We start from the raw sequence: 19899 nt of genomic DNA on the forward strand, positions 1-19899 counted from the left end.
TTATCCCCCAGTGTCTCCATCTGCTGGCGGTATTGAATAAGCATTGCTGCACTGATGGGGTATGCATTAGACGAAAAAAAAGAAGAAAAAGAAGAATAATACGCCCAGAAAAGAGGCGAAAAGGAGAAAAACGTAAAAAAACGTGAAAAAAAAGTAAGAGGAAGAGAAGGGAAAAAAAGGTGGAAATGGGTTTAAAAGTGATTTCGGCGGAGAAATATATATATATATATATATATATATATATATATATATATATGCGCACACACACACATAGATATAAACGTATTCTCCGTTGAGATATTGCAGCCGCTGCTGTGTCCAGGCCCAGGAGCCTTAGCACTGTGCTGTGATGTCACTCAATACCACTGACATCACTAGGTGTAAACAACATCTCTCCTTTGCTGTGTATGTGACTATGGAGCTGTTTGGTGATGTCGTCTATTACGGCCTTCATAGAAGCAACAGGAGATTGTTGCATCCATCTTGAACCCTCAGAACTACAGTGCTATGATGTCACTCACTTCCACAGGCCTTGCAGAGTGTAAACAACAACAACCCAGCTTTGTTGTGTATGTAACCAAAGGGATTTGTGATGTCACCTAGAACCTTCACAGCAGCGACAGCTTTATGAGGAGCATCAGCACTGCTCTGCCTGAGCAGAACCATCACCGCCATAGGTTGTCAAATAACCCGGATTTAACCCACACAGGTAAGTCCAATGGGGTGCAGGCATGTCCTCTATGCTTACAGCTTCCCGTGGGTGTTGGTTTGATACCGTTTGGGGACAGCCAAGGAGGCATCTGCAGGCAACAAAGGTAGGTGTGTGCTTGTGTGTGTGTTTCCTATGCAGATCCTAAGCCCAGTGTCACATGCAAGTAGGAGGAGTAAGAAGGGTTCCTGGCAAATCCGGGTTATGGATTGCATTTAAAAAGGCCCCGTGGGAGTGCAATGGGCCCCTGTCTTGCTGCTTAGCAATAATGGTATGGGTTTAGGTTCTGCTGTGTGTACTGGTGGTTGACTGCCCCCCAGCCCAGAGTGTGCATGGAAAATTGTCTGGCAGCCTCCCTGACAGCAAGCAGTGATAGTGCCCATGAAGGGGACCTTGTTGGGCCCGCCCCTTTCACGGTTATCGCTTCTCGGCCTTTTGGCTAAGATCAAGTGTAGTATCTGTTCTTATCAGTTTAATATCTGATACGTCCCCTATCTGGGGACCATATATTAAATGGATTTTTGAGAACGGGGGCCGATTTCGAAGCTTGCTTCCGTCGCCCTATGCATTGACCCGATATGGCAGTATCTTCGGGTACAGTGCACCACCCCCTTACAGGGTTAAAAAGAAAGATTCCTACTTTCATTGCTACCTGCTTGCTGGCTAGCCAGCTAGCCAGCCCTGTGGGCCTTGCTGCTGCTGCAGCCAAAAAACAAAAGGTGGTGCTGCTGCTGCTTCTGCTGCTTCTGCTTCTGCTTGTGTCTGGCCCCTGTTGGAGCGTCCAGGCACAGGACTTCTGCTGCTGCTGACTAAATGGCCTCCTTAATTGGATCATTTGAGTAGCCAGCACACCTGTGCAGGTAGGGCATGACATGATAGGCAGCTGCCTTGATAGCGGGTGGGTGCTGAATGTTCCTAATTGACAAAATAAGATTAATGCTTATGAAGAAATATAAAATCTCATCCCTTCCCCAATATCGCGCCACACCCCTACCCCTTAATTCCCTGGTTGAACGTGATGGACATATGTCTTTTTTCGACCGTACTAACTATGTAACTATGTAACATAACATGGGGGGGGGGGGGTCTCCTGGCTGTTCACACAGGTGTGTCATTGCTGTACATTGACCATGCATTGCTTCTGTGGTATTGCAAAGGCAAAGACAAATGCTTCCAGCCATCCATTGCACTAATGGATTGGTCATCAGCTGGCTGTCTATGTCCCGCATCAATATAGACCAAAGTACAGAGGGTTAGGCTATGCTATTGTGCACCTACCTGATGCATCAGAAGGTGCGAGGCCCTTGCTAAATTCTGTGCACAGACTTTGAGATCTATGCTTTAGACTGTATCTAAACCTGCTCCAACATGGACTGACATTCTGGCCTACTTTCAGCCGATGCGACTTGTCTGTCGCTGAACAGTCGCTTTTTATGTATTCAGCACCTATGTATAATGTTGTAAAAATGCTCTAGAAGCTAAAGTCGCAGAAATGTCACACATATTTGGCCTGCAACTTTCTGTGCGACAAATTCAGACAGGAAAAATCAGTATAAATCCTTAGAAAATTATCCCCCAGTGTCTCCATCTGCTGGCGGTATTGAATAAGCATTGCTGCACTGATGGGGTATGCATTAGACGAAAAAAAAGAAGAAAAAGAAGAATAATACGCCCAGAAAAGAGGCGAAAAGGAGAAAAACGTAAAAAAACGTGAAAAAAAAGTAAGAGGAAGAGAAGGGAAAAAAAGGTGGAAATGGGTTTAAAAGTGATTTCGGCGGAGAAATATATATATATATATATATATATATATATATATATATATGCGCACACACACACATAGATATAAACGTATTCTCCGTTGAGATATTGCAGCCGCTGCTGTGTCCAGGCCCAGGAGCCTTAGCACTGTGCTGTGATGTCACTCAATACCACTGACATCACTAGGTGTAAACAACATCTCTCCTTTGCTGTGTATGTGACTATGGAGCTGTTTGGTGATGTCGTCTATTACGGCCTTCATAGAAGCAACAGGAGATTGTTGCATCCATCTTGAACCCTCAGAACTACAGTGCTATGATGTCACTCACTTCCACAGGCCTTGCAGAGTGTAAACAACAACAACCCAGCTTTGTTGTGTATGTAACCAAAGGGATTTGTGATGTCACCTAGAACCTTCACAGCAGCGACAGCTTTATGAGGAGCATCAGCACTGCTCTGCCTGAGCAGAACCATCACCGCCATAGGTTGTCAAATAACCCGGATTTAACCCACACAGGTAAGTCCAATGGGGTGCAGGCATGTCCTCTATGCTTACAGCTTCCCGTGGGTGTTGGTTTGATACCGTTTGGGGACAGCCAAGGAGGCATCTGCAGGCAACAAAGGTAGGTGTGTGCTTGTGTGTGTGTTTCCTATGCAGATCCTAAGCCCAGTGTCACATGCAAGTAGGAGGAGTAAGAAGGGTTCCTGGCAAATCCGGGTTATGGATTGCATTTAAAAAGGCCCCGTGGGAGTGCAATGGGCCCCTGTCTTGCTGCTTAGCAATAATGGTATGGGTTTAGGTTCTGCTGTGTGTACTGGTGGTTGACTGCCCCCCAGCCCAGAGTGTGCATGGAAAATTGTCTGGCAGCCTCCCTGACAGCAAGCAGTGATAGTGCCCATGAAGGGGACCTTGTTGGGCCCGCCCCTTTCACGGTTATCGCTTCTCGGCCTTTTGGCTAAGATCAAGTGTAGTATCTGTTCTTATCAGTTTAATATCTGATACGTCCCCTATCTGGGGACCATATATTAAATGGATTTTTGAGAACGGGGGCCGATTTCGAAGCTTGCTTCCGTCGCCCTATGCATTGACCCGATATGGCAGTATCTTCGGGTACAGTGCACCACCCCCTTACAGGGTTAAAAAGAAAGATTCCTACTTTCATTGCTACCTGCTTGCTGGCTAGCCAGCTAGCCAGCCCTGTGGGCCTTGCTGCTGCTGCAGCCAAAAAACAAAAGGTGGTGCTGCTGCTGCTTCTGCTGCTTCTGCTTCTGCTTGTGTCTGGCCCCTGTTGGAGCGTCCAGGCACAGGACTTCTGCTGCTGCTGACTAAATGGCCTCCTTAATTGGATCATTTGAGTAGCCAGCACACCTGTGCAGGTAGGGCATGACATGATAGGCAGCTGCCTTGATAGCGGGTGGGTGCTGAATGTTCCTAATTGACAAAATAAGATTAATGCTTATGAAGAAATATAAAATCTCATCCCTTCCCCAATATCGCGCCACACCCCTACCCCTTAATTCCCTGGTTGAACGTGATGGACATATGTCTTTTTTCGACCGTACTAACTATGTAACTATGTAACATAACATGGGGGGGGGGGGGTCTCCTGGCTGTTCACACAGGTGTGTCATTGCTGTACATTGACCATGCATTGCTTCTGTGGTATTGCAAAGGCAAAGACAAATGCTTCCAGCCATCCATTGCACTAATGGATTGGTCATCAGCTGGCTGTCTATGTCCCGCATCAATATAGACCAAAGTACAGAGGGTTAGGCTATGCTATTGTGCACCTACCTGATGCATCAGAAGGTGCGAGGCCCTTGCTAAATTCTGTGCACAGACTTTGAGATCTATGCTTTAGACTGTATCTAAACCTGCTCCAACATGGACTGACATTCTGGCCTACTTTCAGCCGATGCGACTTGTCTGTCGCTGAACAGTCGCTTTTTATGTATTCAGCACCTATGTATAATGTTGTAAAAATGCTCTAGAAGCTAAAGTCGCAGAAATGTCACACATATTTGGCCTGCAACTTTCTGTGCGACAAATTCAGACAGGAAAAATCAGTATAAATCCTTAGAAAATTATCCCCCAGTGTCTCCATCTGCTGGCGGTATTGAATAAGCATTGCTGCACTGATGGGGTATGCATTAGACGAAAAAAAAGAAGAAAAAGAAGAATAATACGCCCAGAAAAGAGGCGAAAAGGAGAAAAACGTAAAAAAACGTGAAAAAAAAGTAAGAGGAAGAGAAGGGAAAAAAAGGTGGAAATGGGTTTAAAAGTGATTTCGGCGGAGAAATATATATATATATATATATATATATATATATATATATATATGCGCACACACACACATAGATATAAACGTATTCTCCGTTGAGATATTGCAGCCGCTGCTGTGTCCAGGCCCAGGAGCCTTAGCACTGTGCTGTGATGTCACTCAATACCACTGACATCACTAGGTGTAAACAACATCTCTCCTTTGCTGTGTATGTGACTATGGAGCTGTTTGGTGATGTCGTCTATTACGGCCTTCATAGAAGCAACAGGAGATTGTTGCATCCATCTTGAACCCTCAGAACTACAGTGCTATGATGTCACTCACTTCCACAGGCCTTGCAGAGTGTAAACAACAACAACCCAGCTTTGTTGTGTATGTAACCAAAGGGATTTGTGATGTCACCTAGAACCTTCACAGCAGCGACAGCTTTATGAGGAGCATCAGCACTGCTCTGCCTGAGCAGAACCATCACCGCCATAGGTTGTCAAATAACCCGGATTTAACCCACACAGGTAAGTCCAATGGGGTGCAGGCATGTCCTCTATGCTTACAGCTTCCCGTGGGTGTTGGTTTGATACCGTTTGGGGACAGCCAAGGAGGCATCTGCAGGCAACAAAGGTAGGTGTGTGCTTGTGTGTGTGTTTCCTATGCAGATCCTAAGCCCAGTGTCACATGCAAGTAGGAGGAGTAAGAAGGGTTCCTGGCAAATCCGGGTTATGGATTGCATTTAAAAAGGCCCCGTGGGAGTGCAATGGGCCCCTGTCTTGCTGCTTAGCAATAATGGTATGGGTTTAGGTTCTGCTGTGTGTACTGGTGGTTGACTGCCCCCCAGCCCAGAGTGTGCATGGAAAATTGTCTGGCAGCCTCCCTGACAGCAAGCAGTGATAGTGCCCATGAAGGGGACCTTGTTGGGCCCGCCCCTTTCACGGTTATCGCTTCTCGGCCTTTTGGCTAAGATCAAGTGTAGTATCTGTTCTTATCAGTTTAATATCTGATACGTCCCCTATCTGGGGACCATATATTAAATGGATTTTTGAGAACGGGGGCCGATTTCGAAGCTTGCTTCCGTCGCCCTATGCATTGACCCGATATGGCAGTATCTTCGGGTACAGTGCACCACCCCCTTACAGGGTTAAAAAGAAAGATTCCTACTTTCATTGCTACCTGCTTGCTGGCTAGCCAGCTAGCCAGCCCTGTGGGCCTTGCTGCTGCTGCAGCCAAAAAACAAAAGGTGGTGCTGCTGCTGCTTCTGCTGCTTCTGCTTCTGCTTGTGTCTGGCCCCTGTTGGAGCGTCCAGGCACAGGACTTCTGCTGCTGCTGACTAAATGGCCTCCTTAATTGGATCATTTGAGTAGCCAGCACACCTGTGCAGGTAGGGCATGACATGATAGGCAGCTGCCTTGATAGCGGGTGGGTGCTGAATGTTCCTAATTGACAAAATAAGATTAATGCTTATGAAGAAATATAAAATCTCATCCCTTCCCCAATATCGCGCCACACCCCTACCCCTTAATTCCCTGGTTGAACGTGATGGACATATGTCTTTTTTCGACCGTACTAACTATGTAACTATGTAACATAACATGGGGGGGGGGGGGGTCTCCTGGCTGTTCACACAGGTGTGTCATTGCTGTACATTGACCATGCATTGCTTCTGTGGTATTGCAAAGGCAAAGACAAATGCTTCCAGCCATCCATTGCACTAATGGATTGGTCATCAGCTGGCTGTCTATGTCCCGCATCAATATAGACCAAAGTACAGAGGGTTAGGCTATGCTATTGTGCACCTACCTGATGCATCAGAAGGTGCGAGGCCCTTGCTAAATTCTGTGCACAGACTTTGAGATCTATGCTTTAGACTGTATCTAAACCTGCTCCAACATGGACTGACATTCTGGCCTACTTTCAGCCGATGCGACTTGTCTGTCGCTGAACAGTCGCTTTTTATGTATTCAGCACCTATGTATAATGTTGTAAAAATGCTCTAGAAGCTAAAGTCGCAGAAATGTCACACATATTTGGCCTGCAACTTTCTGTGCGACAAATTCAGACAGGAAAAATCAGTATAAATCCTTAGAAAATTATCCCCCAGTGTCTCCATCTGCTGGCGGTATTGAATAAGCATTGCTGCACTGATGGGGTATGCATTAGACGAAAAAAAAGAAGAAAAAGAAGAATAATACGCCCAGAAAAGAGGCGAAAAGGAGAAAAACGTAAAAAAACGTGAAAAAAAAGTAAGAGGAAGAGAAGGGAAAAAAAGGTGGAAATGGGTTTAAAAGTGATTTCGGCGGAGAAATATATATATATATATATATATATATATATATATATATATATATGCGCACACACACACATAGATATAAACGTATTCTCCGTTGAGATATTGCAGCCGCTGCTGTGTCCAGGCCCAGGAGCCTTAGCACTGTGCTGTGATGTCACTCAATACCACTGACATCACTAGGTGTAAACAACATCTCTCCTTTGCTGTGTATGTGACTATGGAGCTGTTTGGTGATGTCGTCTATTACGGCCTTCATAGAAGCAACAGGAGATTGTTGCATCCATCTTGAACCCTCAGAACTACAGTGCTATGATGTCACTCACTTCCACAGGCCTTGCAGAGTGTAAACAACAACAACCCAGCTTTGTTGTGTATGTAACCAAAGGGATTTGTGATGTCACCTAGAACCTTCACAGCAGCGACAGCTTTATGAGGAGCATCAGCACTGCTCTGCCTGAGCAGAACCATCACCGCCATAGGTTGTCAAATAACCCGGATTTAACCCACACAGGTAAGTCCAATGGGGTGCAGGCATGTCCTCTATGCTTACAGCTTCCCGTGGGTGTTGGTTTGATACCGTTTGGGGACAGCCAAGGAGGCATCTGCAGGCAACAAAGGTAGGTGTGTGCTTGTGTGTGTGTTTCCTATGCAGATCCTAAGCCCAGTGTCACATGCAAGTAGGAGGAGTAAGAAGGGTTCCTGGCAAATCCGGGTTATGGATTGCATTTAAAAAGGCCCCGTGGGAGTGCAATGGGCCCCTGTCTTGCTGCTTAGCAATAATGGTATGGGTTTAGGTTCTGCTGTGTGTACTGGTGGTTGACTGCCCCCCAGCCCAGAGTGTGCATGGAAAATTGTCTGGCAGCCTCCCTGACAGCAAGCAGTGATAGTGCCCATGAAGGGGACCTTGTTGGGCCCGCCCCTTTCACGGTTATCGCTTCTCGGCCTTTTGGCTAAGATCAAGTGTAGTATCTGTTCTTATCAGTTTAATATCTGATACGTCCCCTATCTGGGGACCATATATTAAATGGATTTTTGAGAACGGGGGCCGATTTCGAAGCTTGCTTCCGTCGCCCTATGCATTGACCCGATATGGCAGTATCTTCGGGTACAGTGCACCACCCCCTTACAGGGTTAAAAAGAAAGATTCCTACTTTCATTGCTACCTGCTTGCTGGCTAGCCAGCTAGCCAGCCCTGTGGGCCTTGCTGCTGCTGCAGCCAAAAAACAAAAGGTGGTGCTGCTGCTGCTTCTGCTGCTTCTGCTTCTGCTTGTGTCTGGCCCCTGTTGGAGCGTCCAGGCACAGGACTTCTGCTGCTGCTGACTAAATGGCCTCCTTAATTGGATCATTTGAGTAGCCAGCACACCTGTGCAGGTAGGGCATGACATGATAGGCAGCTGCCTTGATAGCGGGTGGGTGCTGAATGTTCCTAATTGACAAAATAAGATTAATGCTTATGAAGAAATATAAAATCTCATCCCTTCCCCAATATCGCGCCACACCCCTACCCCTTAATTCCCTGGTTGAACGTGATGGACATATGTCTTTTTTCGACCGTACTAACTATGTAACTATGTAACATAACATGGGGGGGGGGGGGGTCTCCTGGCTGTTCACACAGGTGTGTCATTGCTGTACATTGACCATGCATTGCTTCTGTGGTATTGCAAAGGCAAAGACAAATGCTTCCAGCCATCCATTGCACTAATGGATTGGTCATCAGCTGGCTGTCTATGTCCCGCATCAATATAGACCAAAGTACAGAGGGTTAGGCTATGCTATTGTGCACCTACCTGATGCATCAGAAGGTGCGAGGCCCTTGCTAAATTCTGTGCACAGACTTTGAGATCTATGCTTTAGACTGTATCTAAACCTGCTCCAACATGGACTGACATTCTGGCCTACTTTCAGCCGATGCGACTTGTCTGTCGCTGAACAGTCGCTTTTTATGTATTCAGCACCTATGTATAATGTTGTAAAAATGCTCTAGAAGCTAAAGTCGCAGAAATGTCACACATATTTGGCCTGCAACTTTCTGTGCGACAAATTCAGACAGGAAAAATCAGTATAAATCCTTAGAAAATTATCCCCCAGTGTCTCCATCTGCTGGCGGTATTGAATAAGCATTGCTGCACTGATGGGGTATGCATTAGACGAAAAAAAAGAAGAAAAAGAAGAATAATACGCCCAGAAAAGAGGCGAAAAGGAGAAAAACGTAAAAAAACGTGAAAAAAAAGTAAGAGGAAGAGAAGGGAAAAAAAGGTGGAAATGGGTTTAAAAGTGATTTCGGCGGAGAATATATATATATATATATATATATATATATATATATATATATATATATGCGCACACACACACATAGATATAAACGTATTCTCCGTTGAGATATTGCAGCCGCTGCTGTGTCCAGGCCCAGGAGCCTTAGCACTGTGCTGTGATGTCACTCAATACCACTGACATCACTAGGTGTAAACAACATCTCTCCTTTGCTGTGTATGTGACTATGGAGCTGTTTGGTGATGTCGTCTATTACGGCCTTCATAGAAGCAACAGGAGATTGTTGCATCCATCTTGAACCCTCAGAACTACAGTGCTATGATGTCACTCACTTCCACAGGCCTTGCAGAGTGTAAACAACAACAACCCAGCTTTGTTGTGTATGTAACCAAAGGGATTTGTGATGTCACCTAGAACCTTCACAGCAGCGACAGCTTTATGAGGAGCATCAGCACTGCTCTGCCTGAGCAGAACCATCACCGCCATAGGTTGTCAAATAACCCGGATTTAACCCACACAGGTAAGTCCAATGGGGTGCAGGCATGTCCTCTATGCTTACAGCTTCCCGTGGGTGTTGGTTTGATACCGTTTGGGGACAGCCAAGGAGGCATCTGCAGGCAACAAAGGTAGGTGTGTGCTTGTGTGTGTGTTTCCTATGCAGATCCTAAGCCCAGTGTCACATGCAAGTAGGAGGAGTAAGAAGGGTTCCTGGCAAATCCGGGTTATGGATTGCATTTAAAAAGGCCCCGTGGGAGTGCAATGGGCCCCTGTCTTGCTGCTTAGCAATAATGGTATGGGTTTAGGTTCTGCTGTGTGTACTGGTGGTTGACTGCCCCCCAGCCCAGAGTGTGCATGGAAAATTGTCTGGCAGCCTCCCTGACAGCAAGCAGTGATAGTGCCCATGAAGGGGACCTTGTTGGGCCCGCCCCTTTCACGGTTATCGCTTCTCGGCCTTTTGGCTAAGATCAAGTGTAGTATCTGTTCTTATCAGTTTAATATCTGATACGTCCCCTATCTGGGGACCATATATTAAATGGATTTTTGAGAACGGGGGCCGATTTCGAAGCTTGCTTCCGTCGCCCTATGCATTGACCCGATATGGCAGTATCTTCGGGTACAGTGCACCACCCCCTTACAGGGTTAAAAAGAAAGATTCCTACTTTCATTGCTACCTGCTTGCTGGCTAGCCAGCTAGCCAGCCCTGTGGGCCTTGCTGCTGCTGCAGCCAAAAAACAAAAGGTGGTGCTGCTGCTGCTTCTGCTGCTTCTGCTTCTGCTTGTGTCTGGCCCCTGTTGGAGCGTCCAGGCACAGGACTTCTGCTGCTGCTGACTAAATGGCCTCCTTAATTGGATCATTTGAGTAGCCAGCACACCTGTGCAGGTAGGGCATGACATGATAGGCAGCTGCCTTGATAGCGGGTGGGTGCTGAATGTTCCTAATTGACAAAATAAGATTAATGCTTATGAAGAAATATAAAATCTCATCCCTTCCCCAATATCGCGCCACACCCCTACCCCTTAATTCCCTGGTTGAACGTGATGGACATATGTCTTTTTTCGACCGTACTAACTATGTAACTATGTAACATAACATGGGGGGGGGGGGGGTCTCCTGGCTGTTCACACAGGTGTGTCATTGCTGTACATTGACCATGCATTGCTTCTGTGGTATTGCAAAGGCAAAGACAAATGCTTCCAGCCATCCATTGCACTAATGGATTGGTCATCAGCTGGCTGTCTATGTCCCGCATCAATATAGACCAAAGTACAGAGGGTTAGGCTATGCTATTGTGCACCTACCTGATGCATCAGAAGGTGCGAGGCCCTTGCTAAATTCTGTGCACAGACTTTGAGATCTATGCTTTAGACTGTATCTAAACCTGCTCCAACATGGACTGACATTCTGGCCTACTTTCAGCCGATGCGACTTGTCTGTCGCTGAACAGTCGCTTTTTATGTATTCAGCACCTATGTATAATGTTGTAAAAATGCTCTAGAAGCTAAAGTCGCAGAAATGTCACACATATTTGGCCTGCAACTTTCTGTGCGACAAATTCAGACAGGAAAAATCAGTATAAATCCTTAGAAAATTATCCCCCAGTGTCTCCATCTGCTGGCGGTATTGAATAAGCATTGCTGCACTGATGGGGTATGCATTAGACGAAAAAAAAGAAGAAAAAGAAGAATAATACGCCCAGAAAAGAGGCGAAAAGGAGAAAAACGTAAAAAAACGTGAAAAAAAAGTAAGAGGAAGAGAAGGGAAAAAAAGGTGGAAATGGGTTTAAAAGTGATTTCGGCGGAGAAATATATATATATATATATATATATATATATATGCGCACACACACACATAGATATAAACGTATTCTCCGTTGAGATATTGCAGCCGCTGCTGTGTCCAGGCCCAGGAGCCTTAGCACTGTGCTGTGATGTCACTCAATACCACTGACATCACTAGGTGTAAACAACATCTCTCCTTTGCTGTGTATGTGACTATGGAGCTGTTTGGTGATGTCGTCTATTACGGCCTTCATAGAAGCAACAGGAGATTGTTGCATCCATCTTGAACCCTCAGAACTACAGTGCTATGATGTCACTCACTTCCACAGGCCTTGCAGAGTGTAAACAACAACAACCCAGCTTTGTTGTGTATGTAACCAAAGGGATTTGTGATGTCACCTAGAACCTTCACAGCAGCGACAGCTTTATGAGGAGCATCAGCACTGCTCTGCCTGAGCAGAACCATCACCGCCATAGGTTGTCAAATAACCCGGATTTAACCCACACAGGTAAGTCCAATGGGGTGCAGGCATGTCCTCTATGCTTACAGCTTCCCGTGGGTGTTGGTTTGATACCGTTTGGGGACAGCCAAGGAGGCATCTGCAGGCAACAAAGGTAGGTGTGTGCTTGTGTGTGTGTTTCCTATGCAGATCCTAAGCCCAGTGTCACATGCAAGTAGGAGGAGTAAGAAGGGTTCCTGGCAAATCCGGGTTATGGATTGCATTTAAAAAGGCCCCGTGGGAGTGCAATGGGCCCCTGTCTTGCTGCTTAGCAATAATGGTATGGGTTTAGGTTCTGCTGTGTGTACTGGTGGTTGACTGCCCCCCAGCCCAGAGTGTGCATGGAAAATTGTCTGGCAGCCTCCCTGACAGCAAGCAGTGATAGTGCCCATGAAGGGGACCTTGTTGGGCCCGCCCCTTTCACGGTTATCGCTTCTCGGCCTTTTGGCTAAGATCAAGTGTAGTATCTGTTCTTATCAGTTTAATATCTGATACGTCCCCTATCTGGGGACCATATATTAAATGGATTTTTGAGAACGGGGGCCGATTTCGAAGCTTGCTTCCGTCGCCCTATGCATTGACCCGATATGGCAGTATCTTCGGGTACAGTGCACCACCCCCTTACAGGGTTAAAAAGAAAGATTCCTACTTTCATTGCTACCTGCTTGCTGGCTAGCCAGCTAGCCAGCCCTGTGGGCCTTGCTGCTGCTGCAGCCAAAAAACAAAAGGTGGTGCTGCTGCTGCTTCTGCTGCTTCTGCTTCTGCTTGTGTCTGGCCCCTGTTGGAGCGTCCAGGCACAGGACTTCTGCTGCTGCTGACTAAATGGCCTCCTTAATTGGATCATTTGAGTAGCCAGCACACCTGTGCAGGTAGGGCATGACATGATAGGCAGCTGCCTTGATAGCGGGTGGGTGCTGAATGTTCCTAATTGACAAAATAAGATTAATGCTTATGAAGAAATATAAAATCTCATCCCTTCCCCAATATCGCGCCACACCCCTACCCCTTAATTCCCTGGTTGAACGTGATGGACATATGTCTTTTTTTCGACCGTACTAACTATGTAACTATGTAACATAACATGGGGGGGGGGGTCTCCTGGCTGTTCACACAGGTGTGTCATTGCTGTACATTGACCATGCATTGCTTCTGTGGTATTGCAAAGGCAAAGACAAATGCTTCCAGCCATCCATTGCACTAATGGATTGGTCATCAGCTGGCTGTCTATGTCCCGCATCAATATAGACCAAAGTACAGAGGGTTAGGCTATGCTATTGTGCACCTACCTGATGCATCAGAAGGTGCGAGGCCCTTGCTAAATTCTGTGCACAGACTTTGAGATCTATGCTTTAGACTGTATCTAAACCTGCTCCAACATGGACTGACATTCTGGCCTACTTTCAGCCGATGCGACTTGTCTGTCGCTGAACAGTCGCTTTTTATGTATTCAGCACCTATGTATAATGTTGTAAAAATGCTCTAGAAGCTAAAGTCGCAGAAATGTCACACATATTTGGCCTGCAACTTTCTGTGCGACAAATTCAGACAGGAAAAATCAGTATAAATCCTTAGAAAATTATCCCCCAGTGTCTCCATCTGCTGGCGGTATTGAATAAGCATTGCTGCACTGATGGGGTATGCATTAGACGAAAAAAAAGAAGAAAAAGAAGAATAATACGCCCAGAAAAGAGGCGAAAAGGAGAAAAACGTAAAAAAACGTGAAAAAAAAGTAAGAGGAAGAGAAGGGAAAAAAAGGTGGAAATGGGTTTAAAAGTGATTTCGGCGGAGAAATATATATATATATATATATATATATATATATATATATATATGCGCACACACACACATAGATATAAACGTATTCTCCGTTGAGATATTGCAGCCGCTGCTGTGTCCAGGCCCAGGAGCCTTAGCACTGTGCTGTGATGTCACTCAATACCACTGACATCACTAGGTGTAAACAACATCTCTCCTTTGCTGTGTATGTGACTATGGAGCTGTTTGGTGATGTCGTCTATTACGGCCTTCATAGAAGCAACAGGAGATTGTTGCATCCATCTTGAACCCTCAGAACTACAGTGCTATGATGTCACTCACTTCCACAGGCCTTGCAGAGTGTAAACAACAACAACCCAGCTTTGTTGTGTATGTAACCAAAGGGATTTGTGATGTCACCTAGAACCTTCACAGCAGCGACAGCTTTATGAGGAGCATCAGCACTGCTCTGCCTGAGCAGAACCATCACCGCCATAGGTTGTCAAATAACCCGGATTTAACCCACACAGGTAAGTCCAATGGGGTGCAGGCATGTCCTCTATGCTTACAGCTTCCCGTGGGTGTTGGATTGATACCGTTTGGGGACAGCCAAGGAGGCATCTGCAGGCAACAAAGGTAGGTGTGTGCTTGTGTGTGTGTTTCCTATGCAGATCCTAAGCCCAGTGTCACATGCAAGTAGGAGGAGTAAGAAGGGTTCCTGGCAAATCCGGGTTATGGATTGCATTTAAAAAGGCCCCGTGGGAGTGCAATGGGCCCCTGTCTTGCTGCTTAGCAATAATGGTATGGGTTTAGGTTCTGCTGTGTGTACTGGTGGTTGACTGCCCCCCAGCCCAGAGTGTGCATGGAAAATTGTCTGGCAGCCTCCCTGACAGCAAGCAGTGATAGTGCCCATGAAGGGGACCTTGTTGGGCCCGCCCCTTTCACGGTTATCGCTTCTCGGCCTTTTGGCTAAGATCAAGTGTAGTATCTGTTCTTATCAGTTTAATATCTGATATGTCCCCTATCTGGGGACCATATATTAAATGGATTTTTGAGAACGGGGGCCGATTTCGAAGCTTGCTTCCGTCGCCCTATGCATTGACCCGATATGGCAGTATCTTCGGGTACAGTGCACCACCCCCTTACAGGGTTAAAAAGAAAGATTCCTACTTTCATTGCTACCTGCTTGCTGGCTAGCCAGCTAGCCAGCCCTGTGGGCCTTGCTGCTGCTGCAGCCAAAAAACAAAAGGTGGTGCTGCTGCTGCTTCTGCTGCTTCTGCTTCTGCTTGTGTCTGGCCCCTGTTGGAGCGTCCAGGCACAGGACTTCTGCTGCTGCTGACTAAATGGCCTCCTTAATTGGATCATTTGAGTAGCCAGCACACCTGTGCAGGTAGGGCATGACATGATAGGCAGCTGCCTTGATAGCGGGTGGGTGCTGAATGTTCCTAATTGACAAAATAAGATTAATGCTTATGAAGAAATATAAAATCTCATCCCTTCCCCAATATCGCGCCACACCCCTACCCCTTAATTCCCTGGTTGAACGTGATGGACATATGTCTTTTTTCGACCGTACTAACTATGTAACTATGTAACATAACATGGGGGGGGGGGTCTCCTGGCTGTTCACACAGGTGTGTCATTGCTGTACATTGACCATGCATTGCTTCTGTGGTATTGCAAAGGCAAAGACAAATGCTTCCAGCCATCCATTGCACTAATGGATTGGTCATCAGCTGGCTGTCTATGTCCCGCATCAATATAGACCAAAGTACAGAGGGTTAGGCTATGCTATTGTGCACCTACCTGATGCATCAGAAGGTGCGAGGCCCTTGCTAAATTCTGTGCACAGACTTTGAGATCTATGCTTTAGACTGTATCTAAACCTGCTCCAACATGGACTGACATTCTGGCCTACTTTCAGCCGATGCGACTTGTCTGTCGCTGAACAGTCGCTTTTTATGTATTCAGCACCTATGTATAATGTTGTAAAAATGCTCTAGAAGCTAAAGTCGCAGAAATGTCACACATATTTGGCCTGCAACTTTCTGTGCGACAAATTCAGACAGGAAAAATCAGTATAAATCCTTAGAAAATTATCCCCCAGTGTCTCCATCTGCTGGCGGTATTGAATAAGCATTGCTGCACTGATGGGGTATGCATTAGACGAAAAAAAAGAAGAAAAAGAAGAATAATACGCCCAGAAAAGAGGCGAAAAGGAGAAAAACGTAAAAAAACGTGAAAAAAAAGTAAGAGGAAGAGAAGGGAAAAAAAGGTGGAAATGGGTTTAAAAGTGATTTCGGCGGAGAAATATATATATATATATATATATATATATATATATATATATGCGCACACACACACATAGATATAAACGTATTCTCCGTTGAGATATTGCAGCCGCTGCTGTGTCCAGGCCCAGGAGCCTTAGCACTGTGCTGTGATGTCACTCAATACCACTGACATCACTAGGTGTAAACAACATCTCTCCTTTGCTGTGTATGTGACTATGGAGCTGTTTGGTGATGTCGTCTATTACGGCCTTCATAGAAGCAACAGGAGATTGTTGCATCCATCTTGAACCCTCAGAACTACAGTGCTATGATGTCACTCACTTCCACAGGCCTTGCAGAGTGTAAACAACAACAACCCAGCTTTGTTGTGTATGTAACCAAAGGGATTTGTGATGTCACCTAGAACCTTCACAGCAGCGACAGCTTTATGAGGAGCATCAGCACTGCTCTGCCTGAGCAGAACCATCACCGCCATAGGTTGTCAAATAACCCGGATTTAACCCACACAGGTAAGTCCAATGGGGTGCAGGCATGTCCTCTATGCTTACAGCTTCCTGTGGGTGTTGGTTTGATACCGTTTGGGGACAGCCAAGGAGGCATCTGCAGGCAACAAAGGTAGGTGTGTGCTTGTGTGTGTGTTTCCTATGCAGATCCTAAGCCCAGTGTCACATGCAAGTAGGAGGAGTAAGAAGGGTTCCTGGCAAATCCGGGTTATGGATTGCATTTAAAAAGGCCCCGTGGGAGTGCAATGGGCCCCTGTCTTGCTGCTTAGCAATAATGGTATGGGTTTAGGTTCTGCTGTGTGTACTGGTGGTTGACTGCCCCCCAGCCCAGAGTGTGCATGGAAAATTGTCTGGCAGCCTCCCTGACAGCAAGCAGTGATAGTGCCCATGAAGGGGACCTTGTTGGGCCCGCCCCTTTCACGGTTATCGCTTCTCGGCCTTTTGGCTAAGATCAAGTGTAGTATCTGTTCTTATCAGTTTAATATCTGATACGTCCCCTATCTGGGGACCATATATTAAATGGATTTTTGAGAACGGGGGCCGATTTCGAAGCTTGCTTCCGTCGCCCTATGCATTGACCCGATATGGCAGTATCTTCGGGTACAGTGCACCACCCCCTTACAGGGTTAAAAAGAAAGATTCCTACTTTCATTGCTACCTGCTTGCTGGCTAGCCAGCTAGCCAGCCCTGTGGGCCTTGCTGCTGCTGCAGCCAAAAAACAAAAGGTGGTGCTGCTGCTGCTTCTGCTGCTTCTGCTTCTGCTTGTGTCTGGCCCCTGTTGGAGCGTCCAGGCACAGGACTTCTGCTGCTGCTGACTAAATGGCCTCCTTAATTGGATCATTTGAGTAGCCAGCACACCTGTGCAGGTAGGGCATGACATGATAGGCAGCTGCCTTGATAGCGGGTGGGTGCTGAATGTTCCTAATTGACAAAATAAGATTAATGCTTATGAAGAAATATAAAATCTCATCCCTTCCCCAATATCGCGCCACACCCCTACCCCTTAATTCCCTGGTTGAACGTGATGGACATATGTCTTTTTTCGACCGTACTAACTATGTAACTATGTAACATAACATGGGGGGGGGGGGTCTCCTGGCTGTTCACACAGGTGTGTCATTGCTGTACATTGACCATGCATTGCTTCTGTGGTATTGCAAAGGCAAAGACAAATGCTTCCAGCCATCCATTGCACTAATGGATTGGTCATCAGCTGGCTGTCTATGTCCCGCATCAATATAGACCAAAGTACAGAGGGTTAGGCTATGCTATTGTGCACCTACCTGATGCATCAGAAGGTGCGAGGCCCTTGCTAAATTCTGTGCACAGACTTTGAGATCTATGCTTTAGACTGTATCTAAACCTGCTCCAACATGGACTGACATTCTGGCCTACTTTCAGCCGATGCGACTTGTCTGTCGCTGAACAGTCGCTTTTTATGTATTCAGCACCTATGTATAATGTTGTAAAAATGCTCTAGAAGCTAAAGTCGCAGAAATGTCACACATATTTGGCCTGCAACTTTCTGTGCGACAAATTCAGACAGGAAAAATCAGTATAAATCCTTAGAAAATTATCCCCCAGTGTCTCCATCTGCTGGCGGTATTGAATAAGCATTGCTGCACTGATGGGGTATGCATTAGACGAAAAAAAAGAAGAAAAAGAAGAATAATACGCCCAGAAAAGAGGCGAAAAGGAGAAAAACGTAAAAAAACGTGAAAAAAAAGTAAGAGGAAGAGAAGGGAAAAAAAGGTGGAAATGGGTTTAAAAGTGATTTCGGCGGAGAAATATATATATATATATATATATATATATATATATATATATATATATATGCGCACACACACATAGATATAAACGTATTCTCCGTTGAGATATTGCAGCCGCTGCTGTGTCCAGGCCCAGGAGCCTTAGCACTGTGCTGTGATGTCACTCAATACCACTGACATCACTAGGTGTAAACAACATCTCTCCTTTGCTGTGTATGTGACTATGGAGCTGTTTGGTGATGTCGTCTATTACGGCCTTCATAGAAGCAACAGGAGATTGTTGCATCCATCTTGAACCCTCAGAACTACAGTGCTATGATGTCACTCACTTCCACAGGCCTTGCAGAGTGTAAACAACAACAACCCAGCTTTGTTGTGTATGTAACCAAAGGGATTTGTGATGTCACCTAGAACCTTCACAGCAGCGACAGCTTTATGAGGAGCATCAGCACTGCTCTGCCTGAGCAGAACCATCACCGCCATAGGTTGTCAAATAACCCGGATTTAACCCACACAGGTAAGTCCAATGGGGTGCAGGCATGTCCTCTATGCTTACAGCTTCCCGTGGGTGTTGGTTTGATACCGTTTGGGGACAGCCAAGGAGGCATCTGCAGGCAACAAAGGTAGGTGTGTGCTTGTGTGTGTGTTTCCTATGCAGATCCTAAGCCCAGTGTCACATGCAAGTAGGAGGAGTAAGAAGGGTTCCTGGCAAATCCGGGTTATGGATTGCATTTAAAAAGGCCCCGTGGGAGTGCAATGGGCCCCTGTCTTGCTGCTTAGCAATAATGGTATGGGTTTAGGTTCTGCTGTGTGTACTGGTGGTTGACTGCCCCCCAGCCCAGAGTGTGCATGGAAAATTGTCTGGCAGCCTCCCTGACAGCAAGCAGTGATAGTGCCCATGAAGGGGACCTTGTTGGGCCCGCCCCTTTCACGGTTATCGCTTCTCGGCCTTTTGGCTAAGATCAAGTGTAGTATCTGTTCTTATCAGTTTAATATCTGATACGTCCCCTATCTGGGGACCATATATTAAATGGATTTTTGAGAACGGGGGCCGATTTCGAAGCTTGCTTCCGTCGCCCTATGCATTGACCCGATATGGCAGTATCTTCGGGTACAGTGCACCACCCCCTTACAGGGTTAAAAAGAAAGATTCCTACTTTCATTGCTACCTGCTTGCTGGCTAGCCAGCTAGCCAGCCCTGTGGGCCTTGCTGCTGCTGCAGCCAAAAAACAAAAGGTGGTGCTGCTGCTGCTTCTGCTGCTTCTGCTTCTGCTTGTGTCTGGCCCCTGTTGGAGCGTCCAGGCACAGGACTTCTGCTGCTGCTGACTAAATGGCCTCCTTAATTGGATCATTTGAGTAGCCAGCACACCTGTGCAGGTAGGGCATGACATGATAGGCAGCTGCCTTGATAGCGGGTGGGTGCTGAATGTTCCTAATTGACAAAATAAGATTAATGCTTATGAAGAAATATAAAATCTCATCCCTTCCCCAATAT

The 19899-nt window shown here is 46.2% G+C and overlaps 9 non-coding genes across 9 annotated transcripts; all 9 read left to right on the top strand.

Annotated features, from left to right (window-relative positions):
* The first annotated feature begins 1128 nt into the window (after window positions 1-1128).
* LOC130304097 (U2 spliceosomal RNA) lies at window positions 1129-1319 on the top strand. Its single transcript, XR_008853903.1, has one exon. It is a non-coding gene; the product is annotated as a U2 spliceosomal RNA (small nuclear RNA).
* Window positions 1320-3403: 2084 nt separating this feature from the next.
* Window positions 3404-3594, top strand: LOC130304109 (U2 spliceosomal RNA). The gene has a single exon (XR_008853914.1). It is a non-coding gene; the product is annotated as a U2 spliceosomal RNA (small nuclear RNA).
* Window positions 3595-5680: 2086 nt separating this feature from the next.
* Window positions 5681-5871, top strand: LOC130304120 (U2 spliceosomal RNA). The gene has a single exon (XR_008853925.1). It is a non-coding gene; the product is annotated as a U2 spliceosomal RNA (small nuclear RNA).
* Window positions 5872-7960: 2089 nt separating this feature from the next.
* On the top strand, window positions 7961-8151 carry LOC130304130 (U2 spliceosomal RNA). Its single transcript, XR_008853933.1, has one exon. It is a non-coding gene; the product is annotated as a U2 spliceosomal RNA (small nuclear RNA).
* A 2092-nt stretch (window positions 8152-10243) lies between these two features.
* Window positions 10244-10434, top strand: LOC130304086 (U2 spliceosomal RNA). Its single transcript, XR_008853893.1, has one exon. It is a non-coding gene; the product is annotated as a U2 spliceosomal RNA (small nuclear RNA).
* A 2077-nt stretch (window positions 10435-12511) lies between these two features.
* Window positions 12512-12702, top strand: LOC130304087 (U2 spliceosomal RNA). Its single transcript, XR_008853894.1, has one exon. It is a non-coding gene; the product is annotated as a U2 spliceosomal RNA (small nuclear RNA).
* A 2085-nt stretch (window positions 12703-14787) lies between these two features.
* Window positions 14788-14978, top strand: LOC130304085 (U2 spliceosomal RNA). Its single transcript, XR_008853892.1, has one exon. It is a non-coding gene; the product is annotated as a U2 spliceosomal RNA (small nuclear RNA).
* Window positions 14979-17060: 2082 nt separating this feature from the next.
* LOC130304088 (U2 spliceosomal RNA) lies at window positions 17061-17251 on the top strand. The gene has a single exon (XR_008853895.1). It is a non-coding gene; the product is annotated as a U2 spliceosomal RNA (small nuclear RNA).
* Window positions 17252-19340: 2089 nt separating this feature from the next.
* LOC130304089 (U2 spliceosomal RNA) lies at window positions 19341-19531 on the top strand. Its single transcript, XR_008853896.1, has one exon. It is a non-coding gene; the product is annotated as a U2 spliceosomal RNA (small nuclear RNA).
* Window positions 19532-19899: the final 368 nt, after the last annotated feature.

Source organism: Hyla sarda, unplaced genomic scaffold, assembly GCF_029499605.1.
Source record: "Hyla sarda isolate aHylSar1 unplaced genomic scaffold, aHylSar1.hap1 scaffold_1263, whole genome shotgun sequence".
Taxonomy (NCBI): Eukaryota; Metazoa; Chordata; class Amphibia; order Anura; family Hylidae; genus Hyla; species Hyla sarda.